Source organism: Pieris brassicae, chromosome 6 (assembly GCF_905147105.1).
Source record: "Pieris brassicae chromosome 6, ilPieBrab1.1, whole genome shotgun sequence".
NCBI lineage: Eukaryota > Metazoa > Arthropoda > Insecta > Lepidoptera > Pieridae > Pieris > Pieris brassicae.
The window spans coordinates 16,331,240-16,347,565 of NC_059670.1; the positions used below are offsets into that span (position 1 = coordinate 16,331,240).

Here is a 16,326-nt window from a genome sequence, read left to right on the forward strand (position 1 = left end):
TAAGCCACTTTATAGTTTCATCCCTTGCTGCATGTTGCAAGGCTCACGAGCTAGTTTCGCCTGTTAATGCACTTGCGTAACGAATGGTAATATCATACATGGCCCGATTCTTAAGCTGCACCTAGTATTGTTTAGCTGAGATTTTAAATACATCTAGATCATATTAATTAGCACTTATATATTTTTTAATGACTGTTAACTATAAGGAAGCGGATTTCCCAAAATATCTCATAATATTATTATATATACAAAATACTCTGTCAGGATGTAGTCTTTTAATTATATATAAAAAATATCTGTACGTCTAACCTTAGATATACTATAATCAATATAAGACACGTCATTTAGAAACTTATTGAATAAACGTTATAATTTAAAAATGGAATAAATAATATATATATTATAACGTTAAAAGATCCGCGGTCAGAAAACTTAGAAACTTAGAAAATGGCGGCCGAACACAAAGCTATAGGTATTTTCTTTGTTAGTTGTTACTATTGTTAAAGTAGATGCGTTGTAATGATTAAACAGCTTTCTTCGCGTAACGGTGACTCTGATGTATTAACAAGTTTGTCTCAACGGTATTATAGAAAATAAGACTTAATTTAAATTCTTAAATTAAGTCTTTGCTTTGGTAATAAAGATAAAAGAATTGAACTATGGGGTGATGAATTATTTCTATGATTTTTCGTTTGTCGGCACAAATTAATATTTTGCTAATCCGAGAGAAAATAATTTGAATTAAATTTTAAGATAACCTTAAGATAACTTTGCCATTGTTACGTTGATATTATAATGTAAGTATTAGTCCACAAACTATGAAGATAAATTAGAGGAATTTCATTAAAAAATCCATAAGTTCTGTAACCAATCGGTACAGATAAATTATGTGAATGTTAAACGTTTCGTATTGAGGTCGTGTAATTACTGTTCTTCAAGTGTCAAAAATCAAGGATTTCTAGGCTTTTACTCCGTACATAAATTTCCGCGATTATTTATATGATAATGTAATAAACAATCCATGTTATGGATATTCTGATACTGTTATTATCTGATCGATATAATCGTTTGCATGACTTCGAAATATTAATATTAACGAGTTCTCTTAGGGTGCAGTATAGCAGATACAAATTACTATCCTAATTTATGTTAATGTCTCTAAAGTATTTTAGTAAAGCAAAGTTTTTATAGTCTGTAGATCAAGCCTATTTAAGATTGTTAAGGGTTGAATAGTGCTGATGAAGTCAAGAAAAAATATCAATTAAACAGGGCAATTTTTGACTCGTGTACCACAGCAGAACTGCTATAAGCTTTTGTCCTACATCGGCAATACAAAGATAAAAACTGTTCATAAAATATAACTTTAATTCAACCACAGTAAGTACTTTAAACCAGTTATATGACATAGTAGTTGATCTGTATGAAATATACCCTCAAATGTGACCGGTCTCAAGTGAATGTCATGAAATATCAAGCGGAGTAAGGAATGGGAGCATTTTTTGTGAAATCTACTTTCACCAACCGATACTGGGTTCGCATCCGGCTCAACTCGTGTATCGTTATCTCGATCGGTGTTCGATGAGGGCCGATACTTAGATAATTACATGTAATTATTAAAATAAGGGCAACGAATATGGACTGTTAGTCCATATTCTCATATATCTGAAATTAGTGTTTGTACGATGTTTTCACAATTCATCGCGAATATAACAGAAGACTACTTGATATTCGGTAATGGGCTGGTCAATTTAAAAAAAATAATAATAAGGGCCTACCTACCTAATCCGCATTGTTAAACAAAGAATACTGAAAAAAACTAAAATTGGAAGTGTAAAATTTTTATTGTATTTATATATTTTTTAATAATATTTATTCATTTATTTTAGGAGCTATAAGCTTGTAACATATATTGTAGAAAATCGTCAATAATGATGTGGTGTACTTCAATAATAAATCAAATGTGTCAGAGGGAAGGTGGGTTCTTCCACCTGACATTATTTTATTGTGTGGAGTTACGTACGTATTAATTCTTTTAAATTACGTTAGTTACTGATAATACCCTAAACAATTCAGTACGAATTTACCATAGGTTTATCTATGAGAGACATACCATCTCAACGTTATTTCAAGTAACGAGAATAATGGTCGCCGGAAACCATAACATGCTACTTGTTGCTGTCATTTCAACTGTAACGTTGTTTTAGTACATGTATTACGTAACTAATGAACATACAAAACTGAAGTAGGTCGACACACAATAGATTGAAATGGGTTTAAGGAGTTCCTCGATAGCGTACCTAATTTATGCATAATTTAACTCATGAACTAAAATAACCGAACAGTAACTATATAAATTTTATGCTAATATATGATTAAAAGAACGTTGCACGGTCTAACAATTATCAATTATCAATTTTAGTTTTTGATTCAATTTTAATTTAATAGTTAAATGTAAAGGTTGGCTTTATTAAGCATTCATTTAAAATTCATTCAAAATATGATTGTTAAATCACACACAATCATGAAGCTAAGCGATACATTAGCGAATTATTTAAACAAGTTCTGCTGTTTTAGAGCTATATTTTCTATGCGCGCTTTATATCTTAACAAGGTAAGGCATTTAATAAGTAATTAATAGAATGCAATGACATCGGTTAATATAGTATTTGTAAAAATGCATCCATATTTAATATATGACATACTTATCCAAAAAGAAAACGTATAAAAATGTATAATTATATAATTGTAACTCACAGTCAATGTATGGACGACCTGAGTCAATAATGTTCACAAACACATATTCCCTTCCGTTTGGCACTCACCTTTCTGCTAAGGATCTCTTTTATTTCGTCCCAAGTAAGTTCCCCCATAAGTGCGTTATTATGAAATGATGTTTTCTGACGTAATTTTCTTGTAAATTAGTGAGCTATTGTTCACACAGAGATAGGTAGAGCTGAGAATATGACCTTAGCTAGAAGTACTCTAATAATAAATTAAGGAACAGTAAATGTCAATTACATCACTTATACACAATGGAAAACATTTCTTATACAAACTGCTTACCATTGATTGGCTAATGCATTAAACCAGAAAATAAAATGTTATTAAGCAATTACAAATACTTTAGACAAAAGTCAGCCCAAGTTGGTTTTAAGTTGCTGTCACCACAATGATTTTCAGTAGGCCTCATCTTGGAGTGAAACATTCACCACAACAACACACTTTAAACAAAATAAAACCAACAATAAAATCTATTTACTAACAACAATTATAAACCAAAAACGTGACATTTACATTTTATCTATAATTTATTTTAAAATTAAGTTATATTAGAATTTATAAATAGTTAAGTATTGCAGTTTTGATGTGGACATAAATCTGAGCCTATAACCTAATGAAAAAATATGAGTCTGTTGATTGACTTGGAACGAACTGCACTAATTTATTGAAAGACACTTAACTAATACATGTGACTTACATAACTCACTAAATAACGCTAGGTGTACCACTTATTGCTTATACTATTTTTTATATAAACTAACAAACCTCAACCGCTTAGTAACATTTCTACGTACGTACGTCAAACCGACCGTTATCAATATGTATGTCAGAATATAGGTAATATCCTGAAAGTACGAAACTAAGTGTCAAAAAGCTGTGGGCGATGTCGTCATCAGAGTATCGTCTAGACATCCATGACGTCAGCAAAGCCTACGCTACAATACATAATATTACCATAACATTAACATAGTGGGGCATGAAGAAGAGTTTTCTATTCAATCAGGTTTAATATTGTATTTTCTACTTTAATCTTTAGAGGAAATACGTATGAAAACGATTCCTAAATATAGATCTTGTAGACTACGTGTGGGTAGTAAAAATAGTTCACAGCTTTCAGAATAGCAATTTTGCATATATTTTGAAAAATTGTGTATATGTTTAAAAAACATCTTCGTCTATGGAAGGAAATATTTGTGACATACGCTAAATATTTGTTCCGGTTCCACGCGCACAAAGTTGCCTATTTAAAAATATTAAACCGTGGCACCGTGAACGTTGTTATATATATATATATGTATATATAACATTAACCCAGTGAAGGAGCTAAATGGAATTTCTAGAAAACCTAATTACAATCGCTCACATGTTGTTTTGAGCGAGTTTTCTCCGTTGCAATTTTCCAACTGTGTGGGCTCGAGATAACCCAGAAGCGACGCCAACGCAACAGGCTGTCTTACGGTAACGAGTTCGCTTTAATATTTTCCCCTAAATGTCACAAATGTACAGTCGCGCACAAAAACTTAATAACTTTTGGCAAAATATTATATATTTTGTTGATTAGCAATAAGCCCAAGTATGCGCTACTTGTACATAATTATTGTTATATAAAAACTCCTGCTTACTTCGCGCACATACTCTTTGATCTTTAAACGTAGTTTAATACACGGAATATCACACAAACTCTCTTTCTTTATATTACACAAATCTTATATTTTATACACAATAAATTCAATACTTCTGTCATAAAATTATGAAAGTAACACTTATAAACAGTTCACGCTGAATGGTCAGCTTAATTTTATTACACCAATTATGTCGTTCTTTATGATTGCTACGTTTTATAAGTTTTCTCGAATTAATGTAGTGTATCGTAATCAATATACTTTGTTGTTATAATTCAGTAAGAGAGACTTTACTTAAAGTAAAATTGGGTATTGTATTGAAATTTACTATAGTGTAATCACTGCTTCAGCAGAAAATAATGCGAGAAACGAAATGTTAATGTAAATCTACAGTGTACTCGCGCCTTTTGTCAGTATTTGGATTTTCTATGTTTATAATAAGCACATTTCCCTGAGACTGTACACTCATGTCTGGGGAGCGACATGACGTCACGGGGCGCCACTGTCGTCACGAGATATGAACGCAGGTTGTCGTTTAATTTTCAATTTTCCGCACGCCTTACACCGCCTGCGACACTCGATAAGCTTTTTTTATAACACTCTCTCGCCTACGCCCTACACTCAAGAATATAGTTCTAATACAGCATACTTATAAATTATTTGTTGAATAGTTTTGTTACAAGAGGTCATTAATGCTTAATCTTTATTTTATTATTAATAGCCAGTTGGTTAGGGGTAGCAAGGATACTTTCAGTTAGCACAAGGCGGTGCCGGCCTTTACGATAGAGGTACGCTTTTCTCAGGAATTCTTCAATATTACACCTTAATAAATACACTGACAAAAATGTATTTAAAGTTAGTGGTTAATAGTTTGTCTATAAATTTATGAATTTTGAAGCATTATTTTTTGTAGACGTTCAGAAATGTACATTACTAACTGGGATGAATCATTAGATTTATTTGATTTAAATTTAATTATAATAACTCTAACCTTAAAACTATAACATAACAATATTCATTTCTCGTGTTCTAAGTGTAGTGTTTCATACCACTAATATCGGTTTCCATAACAAGATTTCACTCATAATAGAATTATCCTGCGCTTTACTAACTACGCGTGTAAACCTTATGTTTTTTTCTAATAATCATATGAACCAATGACTAAGCATAACCAAATACTGTTAACATAACCTTTTGCATATCATATCTATCTATATGATAAAAAATCATCCATATTTTGTTACCACTCAATATGACTTTGCTATGAATGGAAGTCTGGAGAATCACAGGTTCGTACCTAGTTTGGAAACCAGTCTCCCAGTACCTTCTCAACTGTAATCTTATTTATTGTTGTAAATGTTATATGGGAGAAAATAAATAAATAAATATGTATGTTATATACAATATTATATAATAATCATGTCTTAGACCCTATTCAATTAAGGTTAGTCGTAGTATGTTTTTCAATTGTATGAAAACGAATTAATTTCTTTTAGCTTCTAATCAGAAACTAAAAGTATTTAAAAACTACTGCGGGAATAAAAAAATAAATGTAAGAAAATAATAAAACATAATTAATTAATTTTTTTTCGTGTAAAACTTCCCTCTTTTCAGTCGGTACCTCATGTCTAAGCGTCAAGGTCAGCAAGAAAATATCTAGAGCGGACTATCCATTTACAAAAAAAAAATCCAAAGGTTTCTGTCCAGCACTTATTAAAGTGTGCATTTTTAGTCTATTTTTTATATAACAGGGAAAAAACGGGCAGGGGGCTCACCTCATGTGAGTGATACAACCCCAGGAGGGGCTCATGGACACTCTCAATGCCAGAGGGCTCGCGAGTGTGTTGCCGGTCTGTTATGTATTAATTAATTGGTCTTAATTGGTCCATCTGGCCGGTGAACGGCCACGTGATCGTTTGCCTTCTGTTTTGTTACCCACGATTTCTTTCTCCAAGTTCTCATCGCCTCTCCGCATTGTATGGCCGAAATATGATATAATATTATATACATGTATAAACCTAAACAACATTTTATAATGGGTAATGAGATGGTACAATTTAATAAATATTTGCAGTTTTACTGATAAAAGCTACGGAAGGGAGAAGTTATCATCGTCAGGCGGAAGTCACGAAATAGACGCCATATTGCGTAACTGTTCATCTTCATAAGGGCGAATGAGGACTAAACAAATTATCAAGGTTGACTTACAGTCGCACTCAGAGATATTAACGTATATAGATAAAATTTCTAGAATTAAATTATCTGTACTACCCTAAATCATTCGTTAACTAATCGGAGTTTGGTATATAATTAGACAATAATGAACTTAATTTGAGGTTCACTGTATATACTAATTTATAGAATTCTACAATTTAAATAACGTATGAACATACGTATATGACAACAATTTATTCCATTATTTACGTAACTAGACGTGCTTTTACGACGTTTTTTGATACGTTTCGAATGCTTTTCAGCAATCCTGGTTGCAGTTTTAATATATATGATTAGATACCCAATAAATTAAAGACATTATTTGTAATATTATATTTTCCCAGTTAACTGTAAATCTCAACGTGACTCAGTGGTAAGACGTCATGGATCTTTCTCTTTTAGAATGTCTATTGTTTAGTATTAATAATAAACGGTGTTTACAACGGTACTTCAATCACTACACTCGATCATATAAAGCAATTTAAAGTTTGCCAATGGTTAAAATTATGTAATCTGAACTTTGGATAAATCCATACACCACGTATGAATATAAAATGTGTAATTTATATTTTTTCCTTAACTTTGACAACATAGTGTGTAATGACCTTTCATCTGAATGTAAACTTTGGACATATTGTCTCACAGCTACATAAAATCTGGAGGTTGTGTTTAAAAAAACATTCTAAACACTACCACTACTATATCTATCGTAATTTTTTTTCAACCATTTTAGGTCTAGGGCTCAGATTTCTGTATCTGTTTCGTGATCATTTGTATATATAATAGACAAGTAGGTGATCAGCCTATGCCTGATGCATGCCGTCGAATTTTTGGGTCTAAAGCAAGGCGGTTTCCTCACAGTCTTTTCCTTCAACGGTCGAGCGAATGTTAAATGCACACATAGCCGGGATCGAACCTACGACCTTACGAATGAGAGTCGCACGCTGAAGCCACTAGGCCAACACATCTTGATAATTACATTTATAATTTTCTTATAATTGTTTGTAAATTGATTATTTTTTACAAATGGCAACCCTGCCAAAAAAGCGCACTTCAATGAAATTAGTAACTTTTACATATCATACATATTACATATTATATTTATATGTACCAAAGGGCTTCGACAGAATCGTTAACATTCGAAAAGATTAAAACTTTAAAACATAATTCATATGAATTGAAAACTTGCCGGACTCAAAACTTTGTTGTGCCAGGAGAAGTGAGGAGCTCAAATGTTTCGTATTTATTAGTAGTTTTATGTTCAATAAGAATCGATAAATCGATTAGACACCTGCGTACAGCATGCAAGTGAAAATAATTCAAAGACTTGTTCAATTATCGAGTCGGCCCTGTTTTACTGTATGCATAGATAACGCGAACACAGTCTATGAACTTAGAGTCACTGTCGCAGAGAAATGAATTCTGAATTTGATATAGCTTTGTCAATGCGAGTATGTTTTGCGTCGCTATGGTTAAAAACACTTAATCAATTGACAGAAAGAAACCCGAAAGAAAAAAATACAGAAGAAAGTATTAGAGAATAAGAATGTTAGCAATAAATTAATTTATTTTCCATTATTAATATGTTTTTATAATATTTACAATTATTTAAATGAGATTATAATAAGTATCTACTTAAACGTCTTAAACTACGTTCGATAAAAACAATTGAAATGCTATACTTTTGCATCGGTATTTTTACCAAACGGATGTTTTTATTAAAATAAATTTATTTGTTGTTAATTAAATTACAATTACTCAATACAAAACGAAGTTAACTAGTTTATTTTCTAATTGATAAATCCAATCGATTATAGTAAAATTGCCCACTATAAAATATGTAAGCTATTCAAATTCACACGAAGTAATACAGCAGGCTAGTATAGCCCTTATTATGTAGCGATAGAGTGTACTTTACCCTGTATCAAATTGTTTGTTTGTGTAGATGCATTGTTAAGTGTAAACTACATACCCAATGGCCCAGATTGCTGAGTGACATTGCGCCAATTGCACTCATGTGTTTACTATCATGATAACTATGTTACTGTTATGAAATTAATTTTAAACTATAGGCAAAGGCTGCATGTACACCGAGCTTTATCGTTTACATTTTTTGATATTTCGTGTAATTTTTAAATTTAGTTATTATTGGACCACACATTTAGGAACAACGTGTGTTATAAGAACAAATAAACTTACATATAATCAACAAAAAAGGGTTACCGAAAATAACAATAAAGTAAGGAATTAAAATGAAATTAATTAATTGAGATTAATTGTACTGTGTCATTCTATTTTTGGCCAGAGTCCCATGAAATACTAAGCCATTACAGAGCAGAGCTTTGAACCTATAGTAGAAATATTAAAAAAACCTATATTTTATTGAGTATGACAAATATAGTTCTCAAACCGTACCAGGTAATTCAATGAATGAGAGATTCAGCGTGAAAAGGTTTCCTTTAATGACGTTATTAGTCTAAATGTCAATTCACTAATTATTAGGATAGTAATTAAAATGGAAATCGTTCTTTATAAGAGAACTATAGAGACTGTAGATCTATAACAGCAGTTTAAAAATCATTAATAACATCCAATGAGATTTACCCTAATCTTATTAATCAGCCAATGAGAGTCGCAAGCTAGAACTTTGCGATAAGAAACGAATTATGGCTCCCGTATAACAGAATACAATATTTTCAACGCAAGAGGCAGTTGTAACAAATCTTGCTCTGAAGAAAGTATCCTCTTTTTAAAAGATCTATGTAGCATACAATAATAAATAGCAACAATGTGCTTGCAGGTCATTCACTGTTATCTACGGACACATGTGCAGTACAAAGGTTGTCGTTTAATCCTATAGACGCACGTCTGATTACACGTGGGATTACATAAAGTGTAATCCATAAAGCTACATAAAGCTATTGTAACACGTGCTTTGCAGCGACTCAGCAGACCAGAAATTATTGTTCGGTCTGAAATTCAAACGCGTCATTTTCAAATGCATTTGCTCGATGTGTGACTGACTAGATTGAGTCTAATCCAAATCACGAGGTTCGAGAAGTACGGTGCGCGACTCCCGAGTCTGTGGTCGTGAATTTGAGTTATGCAGTTTTATCTATGTGCAAATAAAAGGGTGTGTTCGTTTTTATTTTCTATTTTCAATATAAAATTTTATTGCATTTTCACAACGTTTTCGTATAGATTACATTCGTGCAATCAATGTCGGGAAGAAGTCAGCAAGTCTAAGCCAAAAATAAGTGTCTGGAAGGTTGATCGCCAACCTTCGGTTGATGTATTTTGAAGAACCGATTTTGAAAAATTATACCAACAAACGAGATAATTTAAAACATAAATTACGGTAATTAACGAATCTCAAACATTTAATTATTAAACATTAATGAAGTCTACAATTAACTCATTAAAATAATAATTACATACCAATATCAGTTTATATTATAAAACATATATGCAGACAATTTTCTGGGTGTGATTTTCTAAATCTACAATGAAATCGCTATAATTTTCCCGTTACTCAAGCATATATTCAAATTCGTTAACCGTTGCACTCGGCTCTAATAAGCGGGCCGTGGGATAGCTCACAACCTGCATTCCTTCACGGCCTTAACCGAAACTTATATGACTTGGTGTAAAACTACAGAATATATATAGTTAGATATTGCGGACTGATACTTCTTAAGCTGACTTTTTATTTAGGGTAAACTTTTTATCTTGGTGGTCATATTAACTTATATAAATTTATATTTTATGATATTTGAAACACTCCGTTGCAAAATCGGTACAAATTAAAATAATTAAATAATAAGGAGGGCAACGAGTGACCTTTAAACGTTGTTTCTAATCATAAATCAGTTATCACGTGAGCGTGGTAAAAATATAGTAATTTAATAAATCTTTTATAAAACTGGCTTAAAAGACGCTTCAAGTTCGAAGTATAAACATTTGTATACCCGCCCACATTTCCCGGTCGGTAAAACATTGCCTATTCCAATTTTACCAAAACCAGCTATTTAGGTATTGGAAATTCTTGAACGGCGATTGTGATTATTATTCATGCCCGCTGTTCCCACTGATTGGCTTTGCATAGAACCAAAACAATACACTCATGATAATTGAAACTATGCGCTCTGAATCACTGATTATAAATGAATTTTCGTATTACGCCTATGAATTGGACATTGTTTAATAAGGTCCTTATCTGTCTGTCTTGTCTATGGCCGAATGTTGCATATTGAAAAAAATATGTGGCTCCCCGAGTTCTCGGAATAGGATGTAAATGCCTAGGATGATAAGGGTACGTATACGCCCAGTACTGTCAGTAAAAAGTAGAATCAATGTACCTACTACGTGATAGAGAATTAAAAAAAACAGTGGCGCTAAACCTTTTAGAGCTGAGCCTCAGATTTCTGTATTGGTTTCGTAGTTATTTGTTTTTGCTAATAAAGCATACTTTAGGGTATAAAGCATGCCGCATTTCCTCACGATGTTTTCCCTTGCCGTACGAGCGAGTGTTAAATGCTCACACAGAAAGTCCCACAGCCGGAAAGTCCTAGTACACACCTCCGAGCTTCAACTCAGATTCTCCCGCTGAACGTAATAGGCCAATACCGCTCTAACGAAACCTCTTCAACAAAGACTTTTTAACTAATATTTGTATGCAATTTTTTCTTTTGCGATACGACGGCGGAATATGTGAGTGTATTGGTCCTAATACATGGTCAATCTCATGATGATACAGCTAAGAAGTACCTACACAATTTAGTGGTGTGTTCAATATTAAATCTTAACTGTTTTAGCCAATAAATAATTAATTATTTATTTTAAAAAGTCGATTTACAAAAGTTGTTGTTAAGTCGATAAGTAACAGTTCACAAGGACGACAAATACGTCACTTCAAGTTTAAAATAAATAAACAAGTTTTAATGTTGTACCTAAAAACTTGTAAATTATTTCTTGATGAAGTTTATCGTTAAGTAGTCTTTGTTAAACTCATAAAATTGAGAACAAAGAGATGCTAGTTTAGATATGCCTGTGAGCTATGCACAGTGAAATGTATAAAGTTTGTAGCATAGTCTACCCATAAATTGGTAGAATTATGTGGTACAAAGACGGTTCGGCAGCTTTTAATATTCAATTTTTAACTTCTAAGCCATACATACCTACATATTTCACGGCACGACACGAATAAAGACACACAATGTCGAAAACGATTATAGTTTGTGTACACGATACTAGTGTTGTTAGTGGCAATTGGCCGTGTCAAACAATTATGCATCATCCACAGTAAGTTTATCAAACAAAAATACAGATTTCGAACAATAAGCAATCTAATACCTTACAACGTACGAATCGAAAATCAAATAAAATCGTAGCTTAGACATGAAACTATTGGTGTTTACTATAAAAAAATATTATTATTTAAAAAACTAATTTGTAGACGAAAAATATGGCTTTTAGGTTAAATTTAAAAAATGTATCAATGTAATGTTTTAAAAGAAACTAAAGTTGTAGAAATTGCAGGTTGTATCGCAGAGCTTTCCGTGCAACAAGTATAGGCTGTCCCGCTCTAAAGTCATATAAATAATATGCCATCTCTTTTGCACAAGGTATTTGTGTCCAACGGGACGTGAAGCCGAAGGCCTGTCATGTCGTGATCGTTTTGCTTCTATGATGCGGTACACGCAATACTCAAGGTTTACCTTTCTTTTATAGGGCCGTAACTTGACGCTTGTGAGTGTCGTGAGGGTATCATTAATGTAAATTGAAAGTTGTTTAAGGTACAATCCCGACAAGAGTAACAAGGGCAAATCGGCTTACAACTCTTTTTCTACTCTTTGAATAAAATGACAGGCGTGCCGTCCAATAGGCCACATCTCACATAACATCAGGTAAGACCCAACCTCTGTCCAGTTCTGTATAAAGAAATAAAATAATAAAATCGAGAAATACTTATCTTATAAATATATGATTTTTTTATAAATTTCTTATAAAAGTATAGGGAATTATATTTATACGGTATTTATTATACGTGGCATTAATATTACATTATATCGAAATATCAAAGATTAATGAGGCTTTTTAGGCTAAGAATCTGCGTTGAAGCCGTTTAAAAGCTCGTTAGGTTTAAAAGCTTTTCAGGATATCAAATGTGACAACCCTAAATCCTCAATACTTGGAATATAATAAACAATCTACCGTTTGTCCATCGTCTAGTCAAGCCTGAAGGCTGAGCTCATCCTTTCTCGAAGGCTGAATAATTTGGAGCGAGGTCGCTCAGACACAAATTGTATGAAATTTTGTTGTAATGAAGTACGTAAAAATCTCTTTATTAATTATCGACAATAACATATAACGTATAACACTCGAGCATCAAAGAACATTTAAATGCTCTATTTCGTAAATTTTGGGCACCACAAATTTAATCCTAAATCTAACCAACTTTTTAAAAGGCGGACTGAACGGTCACCTTTTAGGTATATACTTAGCATATTTTTTTCTTATTGCGTTAATCTCCGGTAATGTGAACAAAATCATTAGCGTGTTATAATAAATTTTTACTCGTTCGCTATACAGTCATTGTCTCAAAGAACAAAAAATATTTATTTTTAGATCCGTCGACCTTACTATACTATAGTGGGTGATTCCAGTTTTTATATAATGACAACTGGTATGGGAAAGAGACTGAGGCTATTCTGATGGCCATGTCGGGAACTGGCTAGCGTTCAATGGATCTTATGCGTTGACTAAGCATTATCACAACGGTTTTATATTATTTTATTTATTAACATTCATTTCATTGCATTACAATATATAAATTAAATAATTAAATGAAAAGGAGGGCAACTGGCGGCATTATCGCATTCAAGCGTTCTCTTCCAGACTCATTATTATGAGTGGAAGTCATGATCAGACAGACTAATTTTGATTATTGATTGTGTTAGACTTTCTTTTTCCTTTTTTTATCTTTTTGCTTAAAACTGACGTTTAAGTATATTTACATTTCTTATGTATTACAGTCAACAATCAAACCAAAGAACTCCAATAAGGTCCTGAACGTAGTATATATTTTGTAGTATAATTTACATTATAATTTTATTTATAAAGATAATTTTCGAATATATATACTTTAAGTGCAGAACATTCCTATTTCTTTTTTATTGATATAGCGTATGTGTTTACGTACGAACCCTTTAAAAAATACTAGACGTAAGACAAAATGTTCTAGTCATAAAATATCAGACATTTTCATCCGACTGTATATCGTGGCCTGATCGTAGAATTGGCCATTTCGTAAAATGCACCCTTCTTAAAATGATTGGCCTCAACGTCATCAACGGTCAATTCTTTCATGTAGCCATGACATATAAAAAATAGCGATTCAGGGAATTACGTGCGTTATGCAAAATAGTAAGTTTGTAACAGTAAATAGTTCTGTTCTTAAGCTATCAATATAATTGTGAATTGATGACTATCGAAATAACGGTAAAAACGAATCAATTTTTAGGTCGCCGAGGTATCAATTATCGATTAAATATTTTTTACTGCGAGTAATTGATTGTATGCTGTACTAAATAGTAGTTTGAATAAAAAGTATAATTTACCTCTTAATAGCGTCTGTATCAAGAAAAAAATCACGACGCTTACGAGACCCTTGTTGTCGGCCACAGATTGTGACGATGAGTTTTGGGCCTTAGAGGGTTTCCTCACGATGTTTTCTTTCAGCGAGTGACCGCGGTCATAGAAACAAAATCTATTTTACAGAGCCATGACCATGTATTGGAAAAGCGAAACGTAACAACAGGCATCTTTGCAAGGTATGGTACAGATCAGGCTAGAATATTTTCTACGTTTACGTATAAGTTCCGTTAAGTAATAGGAATTTCGATATGGTCATAATATTATTAGTTGATAAGCTTAAGCAACTTATCTACATAGCATATTTAATAATACTAATAATATTTGACAATTAATGGTAGTATAATAAAACAGAAAAAAAATCGCACATCGCAGCTATGAATTGAAAAAAAAAACCTCCTTGTCAAAATTATACATGACTAACTAATTTGACATTTTAATACTTATTGGTACAGATAATAATTAATCAGTTTTTTCTAATAACCAAAAAGAAATTAAATTCGATATTGACTATATTAAATTGTGAAAGGTTGTTGGCAAAAGCTGTTTTAGATACCTTTCTTTGCGAATCAGTAATAAAAAACGCAACCGGAATCACACAGATTAAAAATACTCACGTATTTCCATAGAGTAGTTTATTGACCCCAACTATTGCCAACGGAACTTACCTGCAAAAAATTATTAATTGATTTAATAACAAGATAATTGTTTTAAATTTGGAATTATATACATTCGAAATTAGAATTTATAAGTAGCTTCGAATACTCTGTGCTACCTTGTTAAATGGAGTCATATTACTTTTCATAGCGTTTTTTAGGAGTTTTAGTATCAAACGCATGCCTACTTTTACACAAAACTAATAACGCCTTCTAATTAAACTTTTCAGTTCTATATTTAATATCGATTACAGAGTATAAAGATTATATTGTATTGGAGCTGGTTGATTATTATTCTTTTTGATAATTTCTCTGACAATTTTTTATAATAATGATTTTTATTTTATTTCAAAACCAATTAATATCATATTACTTGATTAAAGCATATGCTATGTTTTTTTTAAAAAAAGCATATCAAGGTTAAGTATTACATCATGCAGATAACAACTTTCTTGTTTAATTTAATAAGATTACTTATAAAGAACATATGCGTCAGAATATAGGTGGCATATACTGTTTTAAATTTTCAATGTAATTTTTAAGTTACAGAGTAGCCTTAAAAGGCCTGAAAAATAAAAATGAATGCGTGTACTAGTTGTACACACGTAAGAATTGTCACTTCTTTATGACCTTATTATTTCCTTTACAAAAATTGGTTAAATAAAGTTAAATTACATAAAGTTTAACAAAAATCTTTTATTATCATAGACATGAATACAAATAATACAATTATTTCATTTTACCTTATTACTACTAAGATTATTACAGAATTTCATTAATTATTGAATGATTACTATCATTGTTATCGTTACTATATATTTTTGTTATTAATGGCTTCGAATCTCTTCGGATCAACCGTGGTAAGGACCACAAAAAGTTGGCACGTAACGGAAAAATGTGACGTTTGAAATTTGATATTTGTATGCAATGATGATGTCATATAAATTAATCCCTAAGCTCGACGGTACGAACCATGAAACTCATCATGGACTTTTCTCTCTATATGCGGATTTAACACTCGCTTGGAAGAAAAACATCGTGGGAAACCGGCGTATCGTAGATCTTAAAAGTCGACGGCGTGTATTAGACACAACGCTAATTACCTACATTCCAGTTATAATAAAAAATTATCACGAAATGTGAAGCCAAGAAGACAATATTTTTTTTTATAAATAAAACTTCTAGTTGGTTCTAAATATCACTGAATGTCTCCTTTGACTCCCACCTATAACATATGCAAAAACAATAAAGTATAATTGTTTAATCACGCGTCACGCTTGCAATGCCTACATATCCTTATTTATCTGTTCCGTGATTAAGGTAGTGGTTTTAAAAACAGACACATTGCATTGAAGGTGGAGTTCTGGTCGATCGCTCACCTTGCTCAACTGCCCGTCGCA

General features: G+C 32.0%; 1 protein-coding gene across 2 annotated transcripts in view; it reads right to left on the bottom strand.

Annotated features, from left to right (window-relative positions):
• Nucleotides 1-16,326, bottom strand: part of LOC123710749 (cyclic AMP response element-binding protein A) — a 74,294-nt gene that overhangs the window by 18,794 nt on the left and 39,174 nt on the right. Inside the window, exon 2 of one of the 2 annotated variants that reach the window (XM_045662902.1) lies at nucleotides 14,888-14,938. The exons of the other annotated variant lie outside the window; for it this stretch is intronic. The gene's annotated coding sequence lies outside the window, so the exon portion shown is untranslated. The remainder of the gene's footprint in view (nucleotides 1-14,887; nucleotides 14,939-16,326) is intronic. 2 annotated transcript variants of the gene reach the window in all.